This window comes from Rhodnius prolixus, unplaced genomic scaffold (genome assembly GCF_049639745.1).
Source record: "Rhodnius prolixus isolate KJV_2025 unplaced genomic scaffold, Rpr scaffold_3, whole genome shotgun sequence".
NCBI lineage: Eukaryota > Metazoa > Arthropoda > Insecta > Hemiptera > Reduviidae > Rhodnius > Rhodnius prolixus.
This window is the reverse complement of record NW_027411603.1, coordinates 18,731,364-18,754,769: the sequence shown is the minus strand read 5'-3', so window position 1 is coordinate 18,754,769 and position 23,406 is coordinate 18,731,364. Positions and strand designations below refer to the sequence as shown.

General features: G+C 32.3%; 1 protein-coding gene and 1 long non-coding RNA gene across 4 annotated transcripts in view; both read left to right on the top strand.

Moving 5' to 3' along the window:
• The window catches only part of Nlg3 (Neuroligin 3), a 613,493-nt gene that overhangs the window by 402,044 nt on the left and 188,043 nt on the right, over positions 1–23,406 (top strand). The window lies entirely within an intron of this gene.
• Positions 15,214–23,079, top strand: LOC141453121 (uncharacterized). Its single transcript, XR_012457791.1, has 3 exons — positions 15,214–15,639; positions 18,818–18,919; positions 23,009–23,079. It is a non-coding gene; the product is annotated as an uncharacterized lncRNA (long non-coding RNA).

The following is a 23,406-nucleotide window of genomic DNA, read 5'->3' as shown; positions in this document are numbered from 1 at the left end:
AATGCTATGGATTCCATTTCCGGACTTGGATTTGGATTTAATTTAATAGAATGTGAGAAATTATTATAAAGTAAAGGAGTAAAACTCCTGGTCTACAATTCGGTCATGTTCGGTAAAAGCTAAAGGAAGTCTTTTATTCAAAAATATTGAAGTCCGTTGGTGCCTTCATCAAAAATTTACCACAGAACTTATTATACACTGAAATTATGTATAACTAATGTAAAAAAACTTATGATGTTCAATAGGGAAATTAACTAAATAGAGACAGATTCATTTGAAAGCATGTCGAAATGGTTTTATAACTGACATAAAGAAGGCAAGGTAGACGTAAGCTAAGTATCGTAAGCTAAGCCAAAGTAGAAAAACATATAGCCTTTGTATTTTAGGCCCAATTGTAATTCAATATTCCTGTTTCTGTTGGTGATTCTATTCAGAAATAAAAAGCATGTTTTTGTTGTAAAAAGTACAATAAACCACCCATTCGTAAACGTACAACTGAACAGATTATGCAAGCTACCTTTTCAGTCACCAACCGGACAGTATCAACCATACAATGACATTGTTAGATACAAAACGGAAAATAAGACTACGGGTATCTTAGAAAAAGTAAAAATATACAAAAAAAAAATTACAAAAACATTATGGAAATTAACTACAACACAAAATTATTTTTCCAAAGCATTTTATAATTTACAAAAATAATACTATGGAATTTACGAGTATGTACTCTACTACTCAAAATGTAATTTCAAATTTTACTTAATTATGCATTATTTATTTAGTGATTACAAGTTTGTAGATTTTTTTTAAATTTAAAAATGCTTATTTCTAGCCTAAATGGAGTAGGTTCAGTGTCACTAGCTCAAATCTCCTCCTCCAAGTACAACTCCAACTTTATAATTCTAAAACATTGTCATAAAACGTACAGAAGCCTTAAATATTTTTTCAAACGTTACACGTTTATTAACATTTATTATGACATGCCATTTGTCATAAATATTCGCTCACACTGTCAGCATGTTAGTGTATGACAGAAGCACTGGAAGTCAAATTTTTCTGCAATGATCAACCTCTGACGATAAATAAAAATACGAAAGAGGTGAAAAAGAAAAAAAACAATAACACGCGATTCATGACCGATGAAGATCAACGATCTTATTCTGTACTATAAACCAAACCACAATTTCAGCATTCCGGTCTCTGTTACCAGCATTATGTTAATGGGGGTTACAGTACTAAGCAGATCCCTTACCCGATGAGAATGTTTCTTATCCTTCCATTATGTAAAGCCGTTATTAATTTGTGGCTGTCGGCACTAAATTCAGAGAAAAGGAAGGAGCTTATTGTTTGATCCGATTATCTTCTTGTTACTATCCTCTTTATTCTGCTATTTGCAATTATATCTGAGAGGCAAAGCATAACTCATTAAAATTATTAGAAAGCAAAGTACGTATTCTATTATTTGGTCGAGTAGACACGGATTAAATAAAATAATTTATTGAGAAATACTAGTTTTAGGCATTATCCAAGTCAAATTCGTTAACATTTCCAATCTAATCTCAAAATTATAAACCTAACTTCTACAATTTTTGATGATGTAGTTAAACACAACTGAACTAATTTACCCTGAAGAATACCCTGAAGAAGGCAATAAATTGGCTAGAAAAAAGGAAATCTGTCTAGAAAATTGTTGACCTCTTCCCAAGAATAATTTATGTAATTATGTTCATTGTCTGCGATTGATCTTTTCTTTTCTTAACATGTCCAGAAATTCATCCATCATCCCAGTTTCTGAACACATTGTTCACAGGAATGTGAACTTGTACGCACGATTGACTGTGGGGAGGATGAGATGAGATGTATTATGTCCCAAAAAAAAACATTAGATGACAGAGATGTGTGCAGTGTAGTAATAGAAGTTGTACAAAGAAACAGATTTAAAAAATTCATGAATATTTCAAGCACGTCTGTCTAGTTTTGCAACCTTATAATCAAAAATAGGAAACTAAAATGTGATCTGCGTACATGTTACATGTAAGAAAACTTTTCTGTTTATAACTTTAAAATCAGCTTGAAAAATGTTCTTGAAAAGTAAGCTCTAGGTTCAATATATCATTCCTTAGAAATAGATGGAATTTCTTAGGTTATATTTGAAACTTTTTGAATTGACAGAGGTATGTAGATTTGCAGTTGAATCGTTATCCCAAAAGATTGATTGTTTTTTTTTCGGTGTTATGCTGTTGATTTAAAAATAACATTACTAAAATCATATTCCTCGCTGTAATATTCACTGGACTCGAAGTAAGCTCGAAATAAGTGAATAATTTTTTTGTTCTACATTAAATTATGTAAAGTAATCGCCTTTTTTTTCATGCAGTGCTTACCATCCAAAACACTACTTTAGCCAAAGTGATAAATGATGACAGAACCAGTTTCTGTTCCATTTTGAAGAATAGTATTTAATTGGAAAAAGTTGTAAAACAATGCTGCTGACAATTAGAAGTTTGCAGCTCTATTATTTGCAAGGATTCAAGGACTTTGTGGTTTAGTTGTCTTATGAGGCAGCAGATCAATTTCAAACTGTTCTCGAAAAGTTGACGCATATTACCTACCAACTTCAACAGAAAAGTTAATGAAGTTCTTCAAAAAACGGTGGTTTTTTGTAGATTTATTTGTACAATAGAAGTAAACAATGAATTTCATATTTGAAAAGCAGGAATGATTGTTATTCTTTAAAGTGCGCTAAGACGACATTCTTTATTGCGGAATATCAGAGCCTGCCCACGAAGATATTGCTCCAAAGATATAAAAAGTTGATGTCCAGGGAGCTCTGGAGTTTTGCAGAAATCAATTACTTCTCAACATATACATTTGCTGTTACTTTTATTTATTGGAGACAACTTTAAGCTTACTGCTTATTGTAAGTAGGTTTCTTTTGCATTAGTTAGGAGAAAAAAGCAATTGCTGGTATAAACTTGCAATTTTATACTCGTCGGAATCATTGTTATTTATGAATTTAAGTATTTACCTATCTTATATGAAGTTGAGCTTTAAAATAAAGTGCATTGTATTGTCTTTTTTACCAGTAGAGCAAAAAAATACTAAAAAATAATTTTATCGCAATAAATTCTGGCATAAGAATCTATTATTTTTGAAATAATTCTCAACTTGTTGATGTGCATATATTAAAAGGCAGGTAATTGAAATTTAATTTTAGAGAGATTCTCCTGAAGTGGAGTTACGGATGATTTTAAAATATTGTTTAAATCAGTCCAGTAGTAGTAAAGCTTAACATTACAATTGATGTAGAATAACAAATAAGATTTCGCTCAAGGGCCCTTAAAAAGAAAGCCTACTGTTAAAAAAAAAAAAGGAGATAAAGCGAACAAAATATTTCACTAAACAAAAATGCATGAAACTGAAGGATGATTAAAGTAAAAAATTTACTGCAAGTTCTGCCGAAGTAGGCATGGGAAGGAGAGTATCAAGCCTTTTGTAAGATATCGTAAAATGTTGAAATCCTTTTTGTTCGCTAATTGCCTCTAACAGCATAATGCTCCTGTCAGCGGGCGTGTTAAAAAAATCTAAGCGATGAAGTGGTAATTAATCTGGAGATGAAGAAGTCAATCTACACGAACTATAGCAGTTTAAAATTCTCCAACAGGCACCACAATCTGGTGTCTCAACTGAAAATTGATCGCCTTTTTAGGGGCAAATGGTTCCCAGTGTTCGTTTAAGGATTTATTCAGGTCTTATGCAAAATTGTAAAATTCTGTGAACTAATCCATGAATAAGCTTCAGTCATTGGCTGGTCATTGGTAGTTAGAGAATCCTCCATCAGGGATCTCGCAGATCATTCCCAACAATCGTCCAAGAAGTTTCCCCACGTAGATATAAACAAAAATATAGGTAGCTTTTCACCCATTAACATTTTGTTCGAGAATATATCATTACAATAAGCATGGAATAAATTTTACGAATAATAATATCCTAATCTATTGTAGTTGAAGTTTGTAAAACCGATTGAAACCAATCAGTTTATATCGTCCAAAATCCCACAGGGTACACTACTGTGCACATAAACAAACAGCAATAAGGTAGTCCTATCCCGGTCTGTGTACATTGAGCAGTTAGAAGTTATAATATTCCCTCGAGCGAGTGACAATGGAAAATGAGAAAGCACAGTAACTAACCATTTCATATAATTCAGTTTATGTTCTGCCCTTATAAGCCAAATATGTTTACTGCTTTAAAAATAATTTTACTTCTTCTTTACAGGAAAGTATGTTATATAAGAAATAATAAAATGATTGTAGAAGAATTATTGCAGCTCCTCAGGAAAAGAACCTGGACATACGGCCACATAGTAAGTTTATTTTTAGTAACTGCTCATCTTAAACTTTGAGGCAAATTAATGTTATTAAATTATTGACTGCGATTGCCAAGTAACATTGGAATCTGCTCCTTCTGAATCTCTCTGAAGAGGGAATGTATTCCATTTATAGCTTGATGCCTGTTCTTTTATCATTTCTAGGAAGACTTTTTAGATAGCCCTCTATCTGAAGGCCAAAGTTTTTGTATACTTTTAAAAACTTTATACCCATTAGTCTAAGGCGCATCCAGAATCATTTTCAAGCATGTTTTATTTGAGAATGAGAAGTAAATGTTTTATTTTTCATGCTAAAATTATTAATTTTATCTAAGTTACTTTATTAATTGAATTCTTTCTGAGAATGATTACAAAATAATATAGGCAACATGATGATTTCTTTAAGCATTAAATAAACAATAATAGTCAGTCATTAATAATTAAGTAATAACGTTAAACTTGAATCTTGGACGGCTCCAAAGTGGCTATAGTGTTTTAGACAGACATAGTCGCAATACATTTGTGCTGCTTAAAGAGAAGTATGATTAATTGAGTAAATGTTTAAACTTTCGTGCCACAGATTTGAAGCTAACAAAAGCGTAAGGTCACAAATAATCGCAGAAATGGTGGGTGAAAACCAGAAGTCAGAGGCAGACGAAAATGTTTATTACTGTCCACTCGTGTAAGTTTATTGCAGCCAATACTCCAACAAAGCCGGGAAGCCATTCAGTCGACCTTAGGCCTCTTAACTAGCCATTCCAAAATGATTAAACTCATGGTCCTATCTACTGGATAATCTAGCCAGTGCAGATTTGTGCGGAAGAAAAAGATCCGGCCTTACATGTATTGATTATTCCAGTTTTTACGACGAAAATGATTGAGATTTCGGCAAAAACTCTTGCCTTCTCGTTTAGGAATCCATCTCCAAGCTCTTAAGTATAACCAATTATTTATGACTGGATGGCCGTACTATGTAGTAGGGGATGTAGCAGACATCCCAAGTCGCGGGAGCATAGCCTGACCAGTCAATGCCCACCGATTCCAATCTAATCTTACGTCCGATCATTGAATCAGGGCATTATGTTTAGATTGCAAGTAACGGACGGATTAAAATGTTTTTGCCAATATAGGAGATTTAAGCCATTTAGTATTATCTTAGAGCCGATATTTCCTTAATAATATGTTTTGTTTAGAATAAAATACAATTTTAAAATTAGGTTATTGGGCAAGTTTAATGTTTTCATAAATTTTTGGTGGGAAGTTCTTTCCCTAAAATACTCTCTAGGGTGCACTTGTGCCTTTAGTTATTTAATAAAACATTGCTTGTTTAACATCGGAATTTACTAGATCTGTTCATCTGCACCAACAACAGTTTAAACTTAGACTTAAAAGTTTGTTGAATACTTAATCAATGGAATTCAGATTTTTCGTTTCCCTTATTTGTTTGTATATATCATTCGTGAGCTGAATGATATTGTTACCAATAAAGTTTAATACAAATTTGGGTAGGAAATTGTAACGAAATGAAGATGAAATGGAATTGGTATTATTATTATTATTATTATTATAATTATTAAACTTCAGATGCTTTAAACTACCTAAACATATTTTATAATTTAAAAGAAAATTGAAAGAAATTTCCGCTGACAAAAAAAAGGCCTATATAAAAGGTTTCGTCCTTTGCAGTCGTTTGAAGAATGTGTTAATTCAAAATCCCAGGGGTAATTACATGGCGTGATTGCGCCGCCTTACACTGTAACTCACTTAATGTACTTTAAAATGAAAATGAAGATGTAAAGAAAATAATTCTTTAATAGAACCCTTAAAATATCGTTAGCTGGGGGATAATTAACTCTATTTCTCTTCTCTTTCTAATTTGTTTTGTTGTCTTTAATTTCTCCTAGTTTTGTTACTCATAATTGCACTTTTATAATTCCATAGCAAGTTTGAAATGTTTTCTTAAAACCTTAATAATCTTAAAATATAATTAACAACATTTTTTGAAGTTGATCTTTCTTCGTGAACACTAAAATAGTTTTTAATAGCCGAATGGGACAAATTTTCCATATTAACTTTTTACAAGAAATGCAAGTTATATACGAGGTGTGTTCAAAAAGTAACGGGAATTTTTAAATTTCGCGGGTTTGGAGAGTCTGATTGTAAAATTTTTTTTTTTATTATGTTGGTACACATGCCCCTGAAGTACGATAAAATTTTGAGTAATATTCATTGTTTACTTCTTAAGTGGCAGCCGTTAAGGTTAGACGTGTTTTTCGAGCTTGGCGATTTTTGTTTGTTAAAAAAAATGGATCAAAGAATTTGTATTAAATTTTGCGTAAAAAATGAAATAAAGTGTAATAAAGTGTGTGAAATGTTAATAAAGGCATATGGTGAGTCTGCTATGAGTAAAACAAGGATTTACGAGTGGTATAAGCGTTTCCAAGATGGCCGCGAAAACGTTGAAGATGACGAACGACCTGGACGTCCAAGCACATCAACAACCGATGAAAACGTGAAAAAAGTGAAAGAAATGGTTATGAACGATCGCCGAATCACAATCAGAGAAGTCGCTGATGATGTTGCCATATCAATTGGCTCATGCCATGAAATTTTTTCGGATGTTTTGGGTATGAAACGTGTGGCAGCAAAATTTGTTCCAAAATTGTTGAATTTCGAACAAAAACAGCGGAGAATGGAAGTTGCTCAAGAGTCACTCAATGAAGTCGACAACGATGCGGATCTACTGAAACGTGTTATAACAGGTGACGAAACATGGGTTTACGGATATGATGTCGAAACTAAGGCTCAATCGTCCCAGTGGAGGCATTCTGGATCGCCAAGACCGAAAAAGGCTCGACAAGTGCGGTCGAATGTGAAGGTTATGCTCACTGTGTTCTTCGATTTTAATGGCATAGTGCATCATGAATTCTTGCCACAAGGTCAAACAATCAATAAGGAGTACTACCTACAAGTTCAACGCCGTTTGCGTGAAGCAATCCGAAAAAAACGCCCGGATTTGTGGCAAAACAATTCATGGATTTTGCACCACGATAATGCATCTGCTCACACTTCATTGCTTGTTCGTGAATTTTTGGCCAAAAACAAAACTTTAACGATGCCCCAGCCTCCATATTCGCCAGATATGGCTCCATGTGACTTTTTTCTATTTCCAAACATAAAGAGAACATTAAAAGGCCGTCGTTTTACAAGCATAGATGACATTAAAAGCGAATCGCTGAAAGAGCTGAAAGCTATCACAAAGATCGAGTTTCAGAAGTGTTTCGAGGATTGGAAAAAGCGCTGGCACAAGTGTATTGTATGCGAAGGGGACTACTTTGAAGGCGACAATATTAATGTAGATGAATAAATAAATATTTTTTTCAAAAAACGAAAATTCCCGTTACTTTTTGAACACACCTCGTAAGTGATTATTCTCTATTTTCAAATTAACTTTTAATTATTTTGTTTAAACCTCTTATTAATTCTTAAAGACAACTCCCTCGTACACTTTTTCCAAAAAGGGGAGTCTTTGTTAGTTAGAAATTGCTTTTTAAGTTTTCGTTCAGCACACAGAACTTTTTATGCCACAATATGAAGGAAGATTAAACGCATAAAGATTCAGTGTCTGAAAAAAATATGTTAAGTGGAGAGCGATTTTTCGGCTGTTTTCATACAAAAATTCATTGGTTTATCAAGTTCAAAATGCTTCATCCTCTACGCCAGGGGTCGCCACACGTTTTTGGTCATGGACCCCTATATAATTTTTTGAAATCTCCATCGACCCCCATAAAAGTAATTTTCAGTTAATTAAAATAAAACTATCTGTTGGGTACTGTGTTTGTACATTTATTTTATGATTTTAAACATTTTTTCTGGGGTGTTCCTTGATGTGAAGCAGGCTTCCGATCGGGTGTGGCACACTGGACTTCTCTGGAAGCTCAAGACCATCCTTCCAGCCACCTATTTCCTCATTTTGAAATCGTACTTGACTGACAGACATTTTAGAGTGAAGGAAGGAACTATTCTTTCTCCATTCAGCCATGCTGCCGCTGGAGTTCCGCAAGGCAGCATACTAGGCCCCATTCTGTACACAATCTACTCCTCAGACGTACCTACTCATCCTCAAACTACTCTTCTCACCTATGCCGACGATGCTGCCATCTTATCTACTGACAAAGACCCAATAATAGCTCACAGAAACCTTCAGTCTCACCTCACCTCCTTAGAAAATTGGTTCAAAAAATGGGCTATCAAACTGAACGAAACTAAATCTCAAAATATTACCTTCACTCTTCGACGCATCACTCTTCCTCCTGTCTTTTACAATCTTATTCCTTTACCAGCTGTCCTTGACAGAAGACTCACATGGAACCTTCTTACTCGACTTAAGAGAACAGAACTCAACAGACGCTTCCGACAACTGAAAAGACTACTCGACAACAGATCAAAACTCACTCTGGACAACAAAAGACTTATATATGTAAGTATACTAAAGCCAGTCTGGGCTTATGGCATCGAACTGTGGGGTTCAACCAAACGCTCAAATCTGCAAAGGATCCAGTCCTTGCAATCTAAAATTCTTCGCTATATAGTAAACGCTCCTTTCTACGTCACCAATCAAACCATTCACACAGACTTGAACATTCCTTTCGTCACACAAGTTGCAAAAACACGTTACAGAAATTTCCACCTTAACATTCAAACACATCACAATCCACTGGTACAACATCTATCTTCAAGAACATTTCCAGACAACACTTCCTAACGTCTTAAAAGACAGTGTCCTCGCGATCTCCTCTCTGATGAAGAGAGTCAGTTGAAAGTAAATTGTTTTGGGTAACTTCTCCACTCTGTTATTCTGTTATTTATTGTTATCATTGTTGCTTATAATGCCAAATGCGTTGATTGTAAATAAATAAATGATTAAAAAAAAAACAAAAAAAAACATTTATTCTAATAATTTTACATTGTGTAACAATAGTTTTATTAAAAACATCTTAATGTTGAAATTTAAATACCTTAATATTTATTAAATAATAAGTAATTATAAACAAGTAAAGTAACTACAGTATTGCTTCTTAATTAATGAGATGGGTGTGCCTGATGTTTCTTTGCAAGGTTCGCTATATTGGGCTCGAAATTGTTTTTTTTTTCGACCCCCTGGCTTAGATCGACCCCTACTTTTGCTAAAAAGACCCCTGGGGGTCTATATAGATCACTTTGGCGACCTCTGCTCTACGTGCTGAGGGGTTTGCTCTATTAACTTTATAAAATCACTGAATCACTCAGTGAGTTACGATTGTGTTGGAAACAGTGCATTTTATTTCCTATGGTTAAAATATCTGAATATAACTTGTATCTTTCAACGTAAGAGTGTTACCCTATTTATTTTTTTGGTCTATTTATAGATGATAACATTTTATTCACATTATTCCGCTTATAAGAAATAGAATAGATTTAGACAGTGCAAAACCTGTGTAATGGTTTAAAGAAAAAATACTTGTAATTTATAATTTCTCTCCCTCAGTTATCGCTATATTTTCTCTTAATGCAGTGATTTTTCATTTTGTTAATCTATAAAAAGTGAGTTAACTTCTTCGTAGTGTCTTTAGCAATCTAAAAACATTGTGAATTAATGTTTTGACTGTTGCATTTATTTCTATGGATCCGTGGAAAAAAAAAAAAAAATTGATCCGTGTGGATTTTTCAGATTTACCTAAGTATTTTCCCAAAAAAGGCTATAACGATTTTTTGAACTTTGTATGCTGATTGCACAAAGTAGATCTGTAAACATTTAAATGAACTATTTTCCAGGAATGTGCTTTCAGGTAGTTCAGTGAGGAAGCATGGACTGATTTCCCTTCCAGTATATTTAAGTGTAATACACCGACTGATTACTTTTATAACACTAGTAGTTATTTAATATGTTCGTAAAATTGCAAAATGAAGAGAATCAGTTTAATGGTGAAGTGCTTTTTTAGTAAATAAATTTTGTAGTTTTTAGCGATTTTTTTGCAAAAAGTAGTTTTAAAAGCGTTTATTTTTATATAATAGCGTCAAAAGAAATTCTTGTAAGTTTAGTATATAGGTATAGTTTACGCTTCAAGCTGTAAACAGTTCAAAAATTCTAAAATGAAGTTAAATGGTGTATGATGTTTTGAAGGAAGTCCCAGGGCTGTGCATTTCAGGGGTTATGCTTCAAAGTAAATATATATTGACATAAACAAACTAGAGTATAGGATAGGATTAACATCCTCTTCACTTGACTTGGCGATCTCATCCTTCTCCTACCTAGATACAAAACTAGTTTACGATATTTTTTTTACATCTATCCTTATTCAATTTTCCTCGTTTTTGTACCTTTAGAATCCTTTCCAGAAAATGATCCAGCCATTTAACTTCTTCTTTAAATTTCGTATTTTTAATAGAAATTTTCTCATTAGAATCTAGTGGGAAACTCATAAACTAACTCTTGCATTTCAATTATTTCAATTAAAATCGTTCTCGCAACCTAACAATTTTATAATATAAATATATAATATATAAAATAATATAATATATATTTTATAATGAATTTTACTGGAAGTTAGGGACAGTTGTTAGTGTTGTGGTTATGTAGAGTGGATTTGTAATTGGTAGATCCCCAGTTTGAATCCCATGTGGTAGCAGCTATTTTTTAATTGTTTGAAAAAAATGTTAATAGCAAATTAACTATAGCTTCCATCCCCCGTCTTCGAAATCTAATTGGTAGTTGGACCGCTGCAACCCGCCTGAAATAAATAAGCGATTACTATTATTTACTTGGTATTTGGCATCGTGCTACAATTCAAAGAGTTATATAACTTTTAATAAACTTATTTTCGAGTATTTTATAATAATTACGTATTTATTTCTAAAATCCTTCGAAGATTTGTGTGAAAATTTTAAAAACTCCAACTTATTTGGTTACCTTAAATTTCGTGGGCTATCTTATTTTAGTTATTTAAGCCCTCGGTTGAATAATAAAAAAAAATAACTTATAGTTAAATAAATTATATTAAAAACAATCCTTAGTTATTTTATAAATTGCTACTTTAAAATGTGAAGAACCTTGAATACAATGGACCATAAATGCTGCAGAAGAAGCTTGGCTTCTAGCCAAGTACGATATATAAACGTAATGTAGTATCGCCCATTATATTTATTCTTATTTTTGCTAACTTTACAGTAAATATATTAAAATTTATTCTAGATGTGCAAAATATAATATGATTTCTATGGAGCATATTAAGATGGAGAAATAGCCCACAAGTCTGTTTATTATTTTAAACTCAGATTTCACAACTTACCTACCCAACACCTTCTTCACACCCTGTTCAATCTAATTAAAAGTATCTTTTATTCAAGACCTAATCTTCGCCCGAATCAAAAAGTTTCACTCATACCTTACCGCAACCTCTCATTGACTAGCTTTCATCTTTTACTCTTCCTGACAATCCAAACCCTCGATTGAAACGGTGCTGGCCCCGCGATTTACTCGGCGGTATAGCCCAATAATTGACTTAATGAAGTGCTACTGATGGATGGTAACTCTTCTCATGTCACATCCAGGCAACTGCTTTCAATAAAGATATTAAACAAAATATTATTAAATAAAAATCGGGGATAAATGAAATATTAACTATAAGCATGTATGATATAATTTTACAAGTTCTAGGATCTGAATGTCAAGGAGTGTTGCTATGGAAATATAGGACGGCTTGATGATGATGATGGTACAGTTTGTAATTAGTACGCAGGGTTACCCTGACTGACAGACAAATCGTCTGCACGCTAAATACGTACCATCAGTGGTCTGTCAGCAATTCCCACTGTCTCCCTAAACACCAATGTGTTATTTTAACTAAATACGAGTACTACAACATATCCACAATTTTACGGTACACCGAATGAAATAATTAGGTACCAATTCTTACATTTGTTTTAGTTCAATATGACCTGCTCTATATTGTTTGTTAACACACATCAAGAACTTCATGAAGAATTTTTTAAAGAAAATTAATTATCTATCCATCCAACCTTTCTGTAAATTTAAGACGGTCGCTAGGAAAATCTCTTCTCCTGTTCTAAAAGAATTAATACAAATAATTTAGTTAGATGTAATGATTCACTAAACTGATGTTCAAACATTTGACACAAAATTACGTTGCTTACGTCGTAATTCTTCTAGGACAAAATGAAAAATAACTACTATAAGAATGTTATATTCAGCGAGAGTGACAGGATTCATTGAGTGTAGGAACTAGGAGGGCATTGATACATTCATATTTTCATTAATGGACTAACATCACGCAAACGTGTCGTTTTTATCTGATTTACGAATGTGTTTATCAAACCGAGAGAGAATAAACTGCACTCTTGAGAGTTCCCATTCATGACATCATCAATTCGTGTCCCTTTTGCAAGTATCTGCAATGTAAAAACACCGTTATTTTTCCTTTCACTTTTTTTTAAATATGCTGTTAGTTTTAAAGGAGATCTACAGTTGCATGTAAAACCCACTAAAAAATTAGACATATATTTACTAATTTGAGAGAAAATAAAAACGACATTTCTCTAATATTATATGCAAAATGTGGTTAATAATATTGCATATCCAGTCTAGACGAGGGAAATAGGTTTTTAAGAGTAAAAATAAATAAAAATAAGCAGTCCTCACGCTATGCACAATGTAAATAGAAATTTTTTAGAAGAGAATACAATTTTTTGTATCAGTACAATATATTAGTGTTTTCAATGTCGTGCAAAATCTTCTTGTTACAGTGCTGCTGAACGCTGCTTAAGCTAAATAAAGATCTAGGCTGGCGGACTGTTGGATAGTTAAAACAGACAAATTATTAATCTTCGAGTTTGTTAAGAAGCCGAAGAACAGAACTGAGATGAATCCATTTAAATGTGGGCTATTTAAAGTTAATAAAAGAAAGATATGAGAATCCAGGCTTGGTGGCAACCTACTTAGGTTAGAATTTGGAACTATTCTGTTGGAATTATTAAGAACACACTTACAGTTGGCGCTGGCCAGCTATTTTTAAGAAAATTGCAGTAACTTATTGATCTTTTCTAAAAAAAATTTAGTACCCACCATTTATTAGTACGTCCTAATTATTTTTTGTTTTGGAATTCTGTAGAGTGCATAATAAAGTATAGTCTTCAAGTCATCTTCAGAACTGGCGCAGGAATCATTAAATGGTTGCCTGGTCAACCATTATATCAACACAATATTAACCATGTTATGAATTGTGTGGTCGAGGGCTGAATTTGTGCAAGTTATGCAGGGATGTCTAAGGGGGTATCAATAGCGTACCCTTGGTTTTTTGAAGCTTCGTTTGTACTGCTGGAAGAAAAGAAAAGACCCGCAAGTTTTATTATATCAGCCTTTTAGAAGCAGGCTCTCCGTCATTTGTAAGAACTTTTAAACAAATGTAAATCTGGACTAAACGCTTATTTCTTCAGATGCGAAGCTGCTTTAATTATGTTTACCCCCGCTTTTAAAAATTAACTGAGTATAATCAAAATGAAAGAGTAGATTGTTATGTAGAGGTGGGGTTTGTTGTTTTAGGAAATGGGCACTAAATTTCGTGGTACTTTTCATTCATTCAAAATTACAGATAAATTATTCATGGTTTAACATTTTAATTCCCCATTTTAATTACTTCATTTTGTTTCTTTATTAACACAAAAAAAAAAAATCAGAAAATGGAAATTATGTGAATACAAAATTAGTGCGATCATTTTCATGTTAATTCCTTTGTTTATTAGATTAATAAACTAGTTGTAAATTACAATTGAATTACATCAATTTATTAATGAAGGCCTCGCTAGCGAGAAGCTTGTCCGCTGATGTATTTTGACTGTTCGCACTGCTCTAGCACTTGTTACGGGACTGAGTTGTTACAAAGTTGATACATATTCAGTTCGTCATTCACTTGCTTCGTTAAATATACAACACATACAGCCCATGCAATCATTCTGTTACGCAATTTTCCATCCAAACTTCAGTATTTATTTGTTAATTACAAGACAAAATAACTCATATACATACGGTGAAACTATTCTTTAGATATTTCAAGTTATTATTTTTAATTTAACTAACTATTTATAATGGCTGTCTGTTTGTACTTATCAAATTTTGAATGTTGGAAACATACGTTGTGACTGAACGTATCCCCAAACATAGTCAAACAATTTAATTACAATTGGGAGTGGCTGGTAGTAATATCAGAAAGAATAATAATTGTTCTCTTTTCTTAAAATGAGTTTATTAGTTTCAAAACCATAGTTCTCTTGATGTTTTTGTAGTGAATATTTTTGTGAAGATAAGTTTTTGATACCTTGCATTCATTCCATTAATAAAATAAGTTCATATTTATTACTTGACAGACATGAAGTTAAGAGAATATTAGAATTAAGCTCGATAATTTTGATTTAATAAAAACAATTTATCTTGAAAAAGTGACAAACAAAAAAAAAATTACAATAAAGTTTGATAAAACGAAAAGAAAGTCTTCCATATCTTTAGTGCAGATTGATTTTTCCGGTGCTTAGTAAATAATCAATCAACCTGTAGATAAATACAACCAAAATAGTTGGCCAAATCTAATGTATTACTTAGTAGATAATTGCATTGACAAATGTCACTGATTTCACATCTGAATTATCCACCTGCCAAACGTAAAATCCATTAAATTTTACAGTACATACTGTAATGTCCATTTATTTCCTACCAGCCTTATATTATCTTTGTTATTTAGAGGACATCAAAATTGTTTTTCCCATTTGAATTCAAAATTTACTGACCACCCGTATGTGTGCGCGTTTATCGAACCAAATTATCGACTAAAAATTTATTGCTACTGATGTTAGTTTTTGAATACTGATCTACATTAATTTAAAACGTTTTTCCTACAATAGTGGATATCCAGATTTTGAAAATTCTTGTTTTTTTTTATTCAAATTTTACGATTAAATATGGTTAGCTTTTTGAATGCAGTATGAAAAAATTCAGTTTATTATAACTACACATTCTACCAAATTTATTTGATAGAAACTGGCATTTTAAAGTAAGTTTATCTGTTACAGTTTTAATGATTAGAACGAGAGAAATCATAGAAGTATTTGACACCAGATTACTAATGACACATCTGGGTGAAACAAAAAATGTCTCTTTTACTTTAAAGCAATCTGAGCCAAAATTAAAACATTAGCGGAGACAAGCTGTAAATTGAACAGAAGTAAGTGGAAATTAATTTTTTAAAAGAGAAGAAATACAGCCAATCTCATACGGATTATTTGTTGACCTTAGAATACGGTGATTTATTTAAAAAAAGAAAAAAAAAGGTAAAGGCGGTAATTACACCAAATCACTCACCTGATGTTCAGGTCGAAATGGGACAGGAATCAGTTTATAGGGGCCAAGACATGGTTCGCACTTCGTTTACACAATATATTTTCCTTGGAGTTCCGCCTTAAGAGAAAATAGTCGCTCCAATTCTTCGGAGATCTCGCCTTCGCTGCGAGTTGCCCTGCTCTTATACTGACGCCCCAAACACTAACGAACAATACCTATAAGTACAAAAGTAGTTTATTCAATTGACTGTTTTAGGCTCTCTAGCTTCAGAAATCATTAAGAGAGCAGAGTGCAGCCTTTTTAGGGTTACTTTGAAGAAACACAGTGAACCCCAACGGTTACATTATTACATATTGCGGTTTGACAAATTTTAAGTTATTATACTTACATTAAAAAGTCACAATTTATGTAAACTCTTACTGGAACGCAAATGTATTTTCCTTTATAGTGAAAAGGATATTGAAAAAGATTGAGACAATGTTAGTGTTCGTTTTTTTTAGCTAAACATTACTAAAATTTTATAACATTCAGTGTTAATTCGGTTTATTTTTATTCTTATGCGAACAATAATTGCACATTCCTCATAATCCATTCCTGGACTGAGGACACCTACTCAAACTCTATACACTGAAGTGAATGAATGAATACTATACATGGAGAAATACTGACGACTCATATCTACACAAATGCAGCGAACAGTTTCATTTCAAGTCATTTGAAACAGCAATGGTGGAACCGAGTTACTCTGTTCGCTGGATGTAATATACTATCAGCTGGAGTTATTACCAGCTGAAAATCACTCTTCTGTAAAATTGTTTAATATTGTAAAAGATGTAGGTACTACCTAACCGTAAAATTTAAAGAACAAAAGCACCTGTATACATATATACATATTATTTCAAAAAACGAGGGGACAAGGTTTCTTTGAGCAGTTTTATTTTTTCCCCTGCTTTGGTTATAATTAAATTCTCTTTAATGCTTCACATTTCTTTCAGAAACATACATTATTTGAACAATTTAAGTCAAATAATAAAAAAAAATGAAAATGTATTTATTATATATTGTGGGTACAGCGGAATATACTCTTTGTGAACAGAAAGAGCCGAATAGAAAGGTTTCCCACTGTTGAACACTGTTCTTAATGTTTCTTGCGTCTGATCTGGATTGCCTCCTAAACTCAAGAGCTTTATTTTACCCAGTGCACATTACCCAAGTCTTAAATTTTACCTCTTTTTCGTCGTCATCTATAGCTTTATTTTCAAGATAGCGTGAAAGTATGTCTCATTTCTTCTTTATTGGGAATAAAACAGGCCTAAAGCATTTTCTCTCGCTTTATACTCGTACATCCCCGATCAGTTGGTATTCATGCTTTAGGGTGTTTTCCATTCATATTACAATAATTCTGCATTGGTTTCGCCTATTCTCAGAGCTTTATTGTTATGTACAGATATATTTTAGGAATTTCTTCTTTTTAAGGCGGGACTACTCATTCTTCAAGCTCAACTCCGTCCAACTCATAACATTTTCTGGGCTCTTTCTGTACTTTTAACTTATGACTTGATTGGTTTAGAATAAGAAAACAAGAAGCCATGTTTCCAAAATATCTTACCAAGATGCTTTCATCTTCGTTCTTGCAGAACTCAATCTGGGTTTCAATCCACTTTTTTTATTTTTCATGTTTTTATACATTTTCTTGTACCACAAACCGTTTGAAGTTATTCAAGTTTTTTTTAGTCAAAACTCTCTTTTTCTCGAATCCTGTGCAGTTTTTTCTGATTCCACTGTTTAGGAGGCTTACTTCTTCATTCTTCTCTTTCAACTTCTTTCTCAGAATCTCTTTTCTCACATTCGTAAAAACCTTTCTCATTATGTTCAACTTATTCATTCTCTATGAGCTGCCCAGTCATTCTTTTAGGCTGGCTTATCTCCAAAATGTTTTGCAATAGATTTAATTTTTAGCTTTTCCAAATTAATGTGTTGCAAATATTTCTCTTCTATCTTTAAAGCCACATACTAATCTTTACCTCCGCTAACATATATCACATTCACCAGGTAGTATTAAGAATCGCTATTTTTCCCAGAAGGTTCTGCACAATATTAAATGCATGCATGTTTATGACACCTTGGTCCATTTAGTTGCACATTTTTCCGCTAGGGATTACTCAGGTTTCCTTATGAATGTTTTATTCAGGCAGCCAAGTACGTACATGATAATACTTTTATTTTCTCCTAGTCGAAAGTACCATTTGCAGACCTAGACACAGAAAAGTTTTCCAGAATGTTTATTGTGTTGGTAAATGTTCTTTTTCACCTAACTATGCATTTATATTGTTTAGAACCGTCGTACATTGATATTACATCAAATGTTTGCAGGTTAATGAAGAACATGTCTTTCTTTATCTCTCCACTTCTTCTATAGAGACGTTTGTACTGAGCAAAGAAAAAGATAAATATTTTACAAGCAGTCGTATTCTGCAAAGTCTCATGTTTATTGCTGTGTTAATTAATTAAGGAACTTTTCAAACTGTTCTTAAAGCAAAACAACTTACCTTGGTTCCCTTTGTTAATAAAGGTGTAATCTGTCGTCCTTATTACTTTCGAATCAAGACATAACATATCTTGCAAACAATATTAACTTGATAATTCTAAAATTTCTGATCCGAGATTCTACTTGTTGATATTAACTTCGAAAATAAAATTACAGCGAAAACAGCATTGCCATATTAATCTGAAGATTTTTTTTTTTTTTTCAGTTTTCATTTATACATTTAAACCCTCCTAGAAATGCCTTGAATTTTTTATATTAACCACTCTAAATGTAGAGGCTTATTGTTATTATTATTATTTTAATTTATTTGTTATTCACAATCTTCAAAAAGAATAAAATGTAATCAGTGAGTATGATAAAAGAAGACTTCATGACTGGGTTAGCTTGAGGAGAGAAGCTGCCTATAGGCACCACACTCACTGGTGTTTCTATTATTGTTATTAAATTAATTTTTAGTTTTTCAACTTAGAATTTTTTATTTTCAAATTGAAATTCCTTTGTTTTTGTTTTTCAGAAAGCAGAACAGCGTAGCCTCAAAAAAACCTCGTTTTATAAAATTATTGAGAAAAAGCATTGAGACCAACTAACCTGAGTTTTACAGAAAGGGAAAGTTCCTGTGAGGATTTTTTTTATCTTCTTAATTTAAAAATTTGTTTAAATAATCTCGAAATCTGGTGTATGTTAGATCCTCTTGTTAGTTATTAACTACTGTGATTAAATTTTGCACTTCAAAGGCATTAACTAATGAAAGGGGAAAACAAAATTTACTTAAAACTTTGCTATTTTGGGGGCCTGGCGTTACTCTTTGTACAATCTGTGATATCACACGTGACACTAAAAGATCCTAAAGATGAGCAAACATGGTCGATGACCATAGCATGTCGTAGGCTATCGTGAAAAGACATCTCTGTTGTGTCCAGCACTGCGGAACTAACCCTCTACACAATCTGTGTTCTGACCTAAATCCTTCTTCCACTACTCCTCACCCCTTGCCACTCCCCCCCGCCGAACGTGACTGTCTGTAAACCCTTGTCCTATGTACATAACACAAGTAACATTGTATCATTTCCTTTTAACATGACAACTGTTAAAATAAATTCAAGATGCACCCATTTTTGTTCTAATTAATCAGAAGTAATTTCACAACTAAGATGTTATCCGTTACGATTTTGATCATTATTATTTTTTAATGCTGTCCGTGACTATTTCTGCTGTAAACACTAACTGTATCTAAACATAATGTAGTGAACTTTCTCAGTTACTCTCAGAACCGTTAGACTATTATGAAGTCAGGCTGAACAAATCAGCAGAATAAACACTATGTTTCTAATTCTGAAATTAGAGACTCAAAATCTCACTCATTCTATCTGAAATAATTTTAAAAACTAAAATTATTTTCTTTTTTTTAATTTATTAATAAAAGTTTCTTTTTTTAAAAAAAAAGTTTTTATTTTATCGTTTTAATTAATATTATTTATTTTTTTTAATTCAACTTGCAAGTTTGTTAATGAAATTTAAAATTTATTTTTAGAACTGATTAATTAGATGTGATGTAGAGTTAAGTCTGTACATATATTTGGACATATTTGGTTGTAAGCTGTATAATGTACTTAATTACGTTTAGCCGGACAAGTTGATACAGCGCCCTGGCCACTTAATGAAGGTCACGAATCCATTAAGGAGTAGCTGGGTGCTAGTTGAGCCAAGATGGGTCAGGTTGAATGTGCACCTCTCCTGGTCATAATGAAATCTAAAATTAATATTGCTTAGGATCATACTGTTGTTAAAGTTAATTTTAATGTTAAGTTTGCTGTGTAATTTCTTAATACAATTTTATTTCGGAAAATGTTTCCCTAAAACTTATATTAAAGTAAAAACAAAACAAAAATAAATAAGTAATAATAAATAAAGATAAATAATGCAGAGAAATCTTTCTCCACGTTGTAAAAGAAGGCATGCCAACTAACAGAAACTATTAACACAAAATAGTAACTAATTCCAGTTAGTTTTTTTATTATTTGTTATTCTGGAAAAAATCAGAGAACTGCGGAGTTAGACTGCTTCATTTTATTTCGCTTATCTTCAGTATGTCTTGATAAACAATGAGGTAACACATACATCTGCAACTGGAACGGATTACTCAAAAATAAAGCTGCCGTTGTTGTCATTAGATGTGTAGGTTTTCCTGTAATAAATTTCTCACTGAATAACTGGTTCCACAATATTAAAATACTTTTTTTCCTCACTCTGGAAGTATCCTGAATATCTTACCAGCGTTTGATCGAGTTTTGCACTTTTACAAAAAAAAAACATGGCATCTTTCTTTCCATGTAATATTTCATCCTCAAATCATATCTGGATAACTTGCCTACTGTAGGGCTCTACAGTCCATTATGAAGTCTAGCCGTCGCAAGCTAGATTGCCTACCCTTCTTCTCCTTCGGACACTACATGTAAAATCTTTTTTGGGAACCTTCATTTAGCCATCTAGAATTCCAGACATCTGATTCCCGCTAATTAGACGAACTTCCGAATTCCTCGAATTCTGGTTCGTCATACATATTGCATAAATTAATCTTTATTTTTAATTTTCCAACTGTTATTTACTAAAACAGAGCCATATATTTTTATCAACTTTTCCTCTCACGAATTTGCAGAATTTTTTGGGGGGTAAGAGATATTAGTATAAGTTAGCAACCCAATTTTAGATTTTTGATCTGTATATCGGCCTTTCAACTCTAGTTGATTCTGGTCTCCTGCATAAGCGTTGTCCTCTGTTCTCTAAAGATATTTAGGTTGACAATATTTCGGTCATTTATTTCTACAAGCAAGCAGACATTTTTATTTTTTATTTTTTTTTTTAGAAATGGGTTACTTTTATTCTTTTCTGAATGTCCTTGTTAGAGTTTAGAATTAATAAGGCATTTTTGTTTGAGCAAAAATGTTACAGATGGACTTTGAAATTCCATTCTCACTCACTTCTCTTTCCAATGAGGTGTTAGTTGTTGTGGAGACTATCTAACAACTTAATTTAGTCATTTGCTGGTGAAGTAATTGAAGCATTTCTACCAAGTAATGACAATTTAAAGCGTGAATATAATTTTTGATGTAGGGCCTCCATTTCTTTAGAGGAAGAGGATCTTATATTTTCTGTTTGATAGTTGATAATTCGATAGCAGTTTATATTGGAACCAATGATATTTGGCTGGAAAGTAAACATGGGCCTGCTGAGAATCAGATATTATTATTGCCAATTAAATTCTGGATTGATGTTGGTAGGATAATTAAAGTAATAATAATAATAATAATATAACTCTAATGTGATTTTAAGTGTACTGCTTACTACACTTTACGGAACTGTTAGAATTTCGTGAAGTTGTCGCAGAAGAGTATTATCCTTTAAGTAAGAGCTATAAATTCTCGACAGTATTAAATCTCATATGGTCACACTCTGTACCAACTGGACTCTTTTCTTAATCCTCTTTATAGCAAAGAAAAACCACAGATTGCTAACTTGGTGTACTATAAGCACTCCTAAGCATCGTTAGGGGATAATAAATTATTTTTTGAACTGAAAACAAAAACTAAATGGTTTTTATTAATCAAATTAATTTAAGCAAGGTGAAAGAAAGAATAAAAATTAAGAACTTAATTTATAGATGTTTTGGACGAAGTGAGAAGAGAAATAATGGAATATGAACAAGGTTGAGTCAAGGTTAGGTTACGCCGCTAATTCTGAAGCTTCATTATCAGAGCTTTACTGCTAATGAAAATTTCTGCACAGGTACTGAAATATTAGTGTATTGGTGTGCACACGTGGTAATGTAGTCATACGACCCCCAACTCATGTTCTCCGTCACCACCCTGATTACATATACTTCCAGCTCGAACCGAAATATGCCTTTGTGTCGGGAAGCCAGTTATATCTTAAATCTTAATAATAATAAAATATCATTTAATTATGTCTACCACTTGAAAATTGTACCACTTGAAGTAATTTTTATTGCTAAAAGTTGGCGAGAACTATCAGGGAAGAAAGTGCAATTCTACTGCTATCTGGAATTATGTATATAGCAAGTGGTTGATACTCTCGAAATATGATCCTTAATATCAAATGTTAAATCTGTGCATTATAATAATTAGCTCTTATTAGTGAGGACTTGGACAAAATATGGAAGAGAGCCACTTTTATTTTAAACAGAAATGACACTTTTTATTAAGACAAAATATACACGCCAATTTATGAATTATTTCATTGACGTATTTCTCGATTATTATTTTTAGCCACCGCTCATTTAAGCTGCACAATAAATTTTCAATATGTTTGGTGTAAAAAATTAGATACTTAAAAATAAAAACTAAAAATTCGAATAAAGCTAAATTGACGAGCTTTGCTCTTTTGGGCAAATGAAAATTCTTTACTCTCAAGTTTGCATCGGCAATTGTTTCAATAATTCGGAAGATAAATGCTAAGCTTAAACGGCAAAACAACTTACCAGATTTGAAATTTAGTATACATATAGTAGGCTTTCAATTAATGTAAAATGCGATTAATTGATATTTTGTAAGGAGATACGCGGATTTCTTTATCATTTATATAATAAATGTTTTATCGTATTTTATTGTTAATCTTGATTTATAGAGATTAACACCTGAATCCTAATGTTTTGTAGTTGTACTTTTATTAATTCTTTGTAATTTTGCAGGTTTGAGCGTACTCTAATTGCTAGAAATTACCATCCTGTTAACATCCCTACATTATTGGTGTTGCCCAGGTAACGAGGTTTAACTAATTAATTTGAAAATTGTTCCATTGCACTATCACAGTGAACTATCAGATAATCAGCCATCTGCGTCAATTTTAAAAGACAAAAATAGTTTTATTTAATTTAAGGTAGTTATTCAACACAATGTTGATTAACCTACTGACAATTCTATATAAATGGAATTAGAAAGAGAATAAATATGACTTGGACAAATTCAATTATATTTTTTAAGACTAACTAACTGGTTAATTAATAACTTGTTAATAATAACTCACGATTTTTTTATATCGTGAGCTCGACTGTGACCGGACTAGCGTTAGTCCGGAATAGGTTGTCTT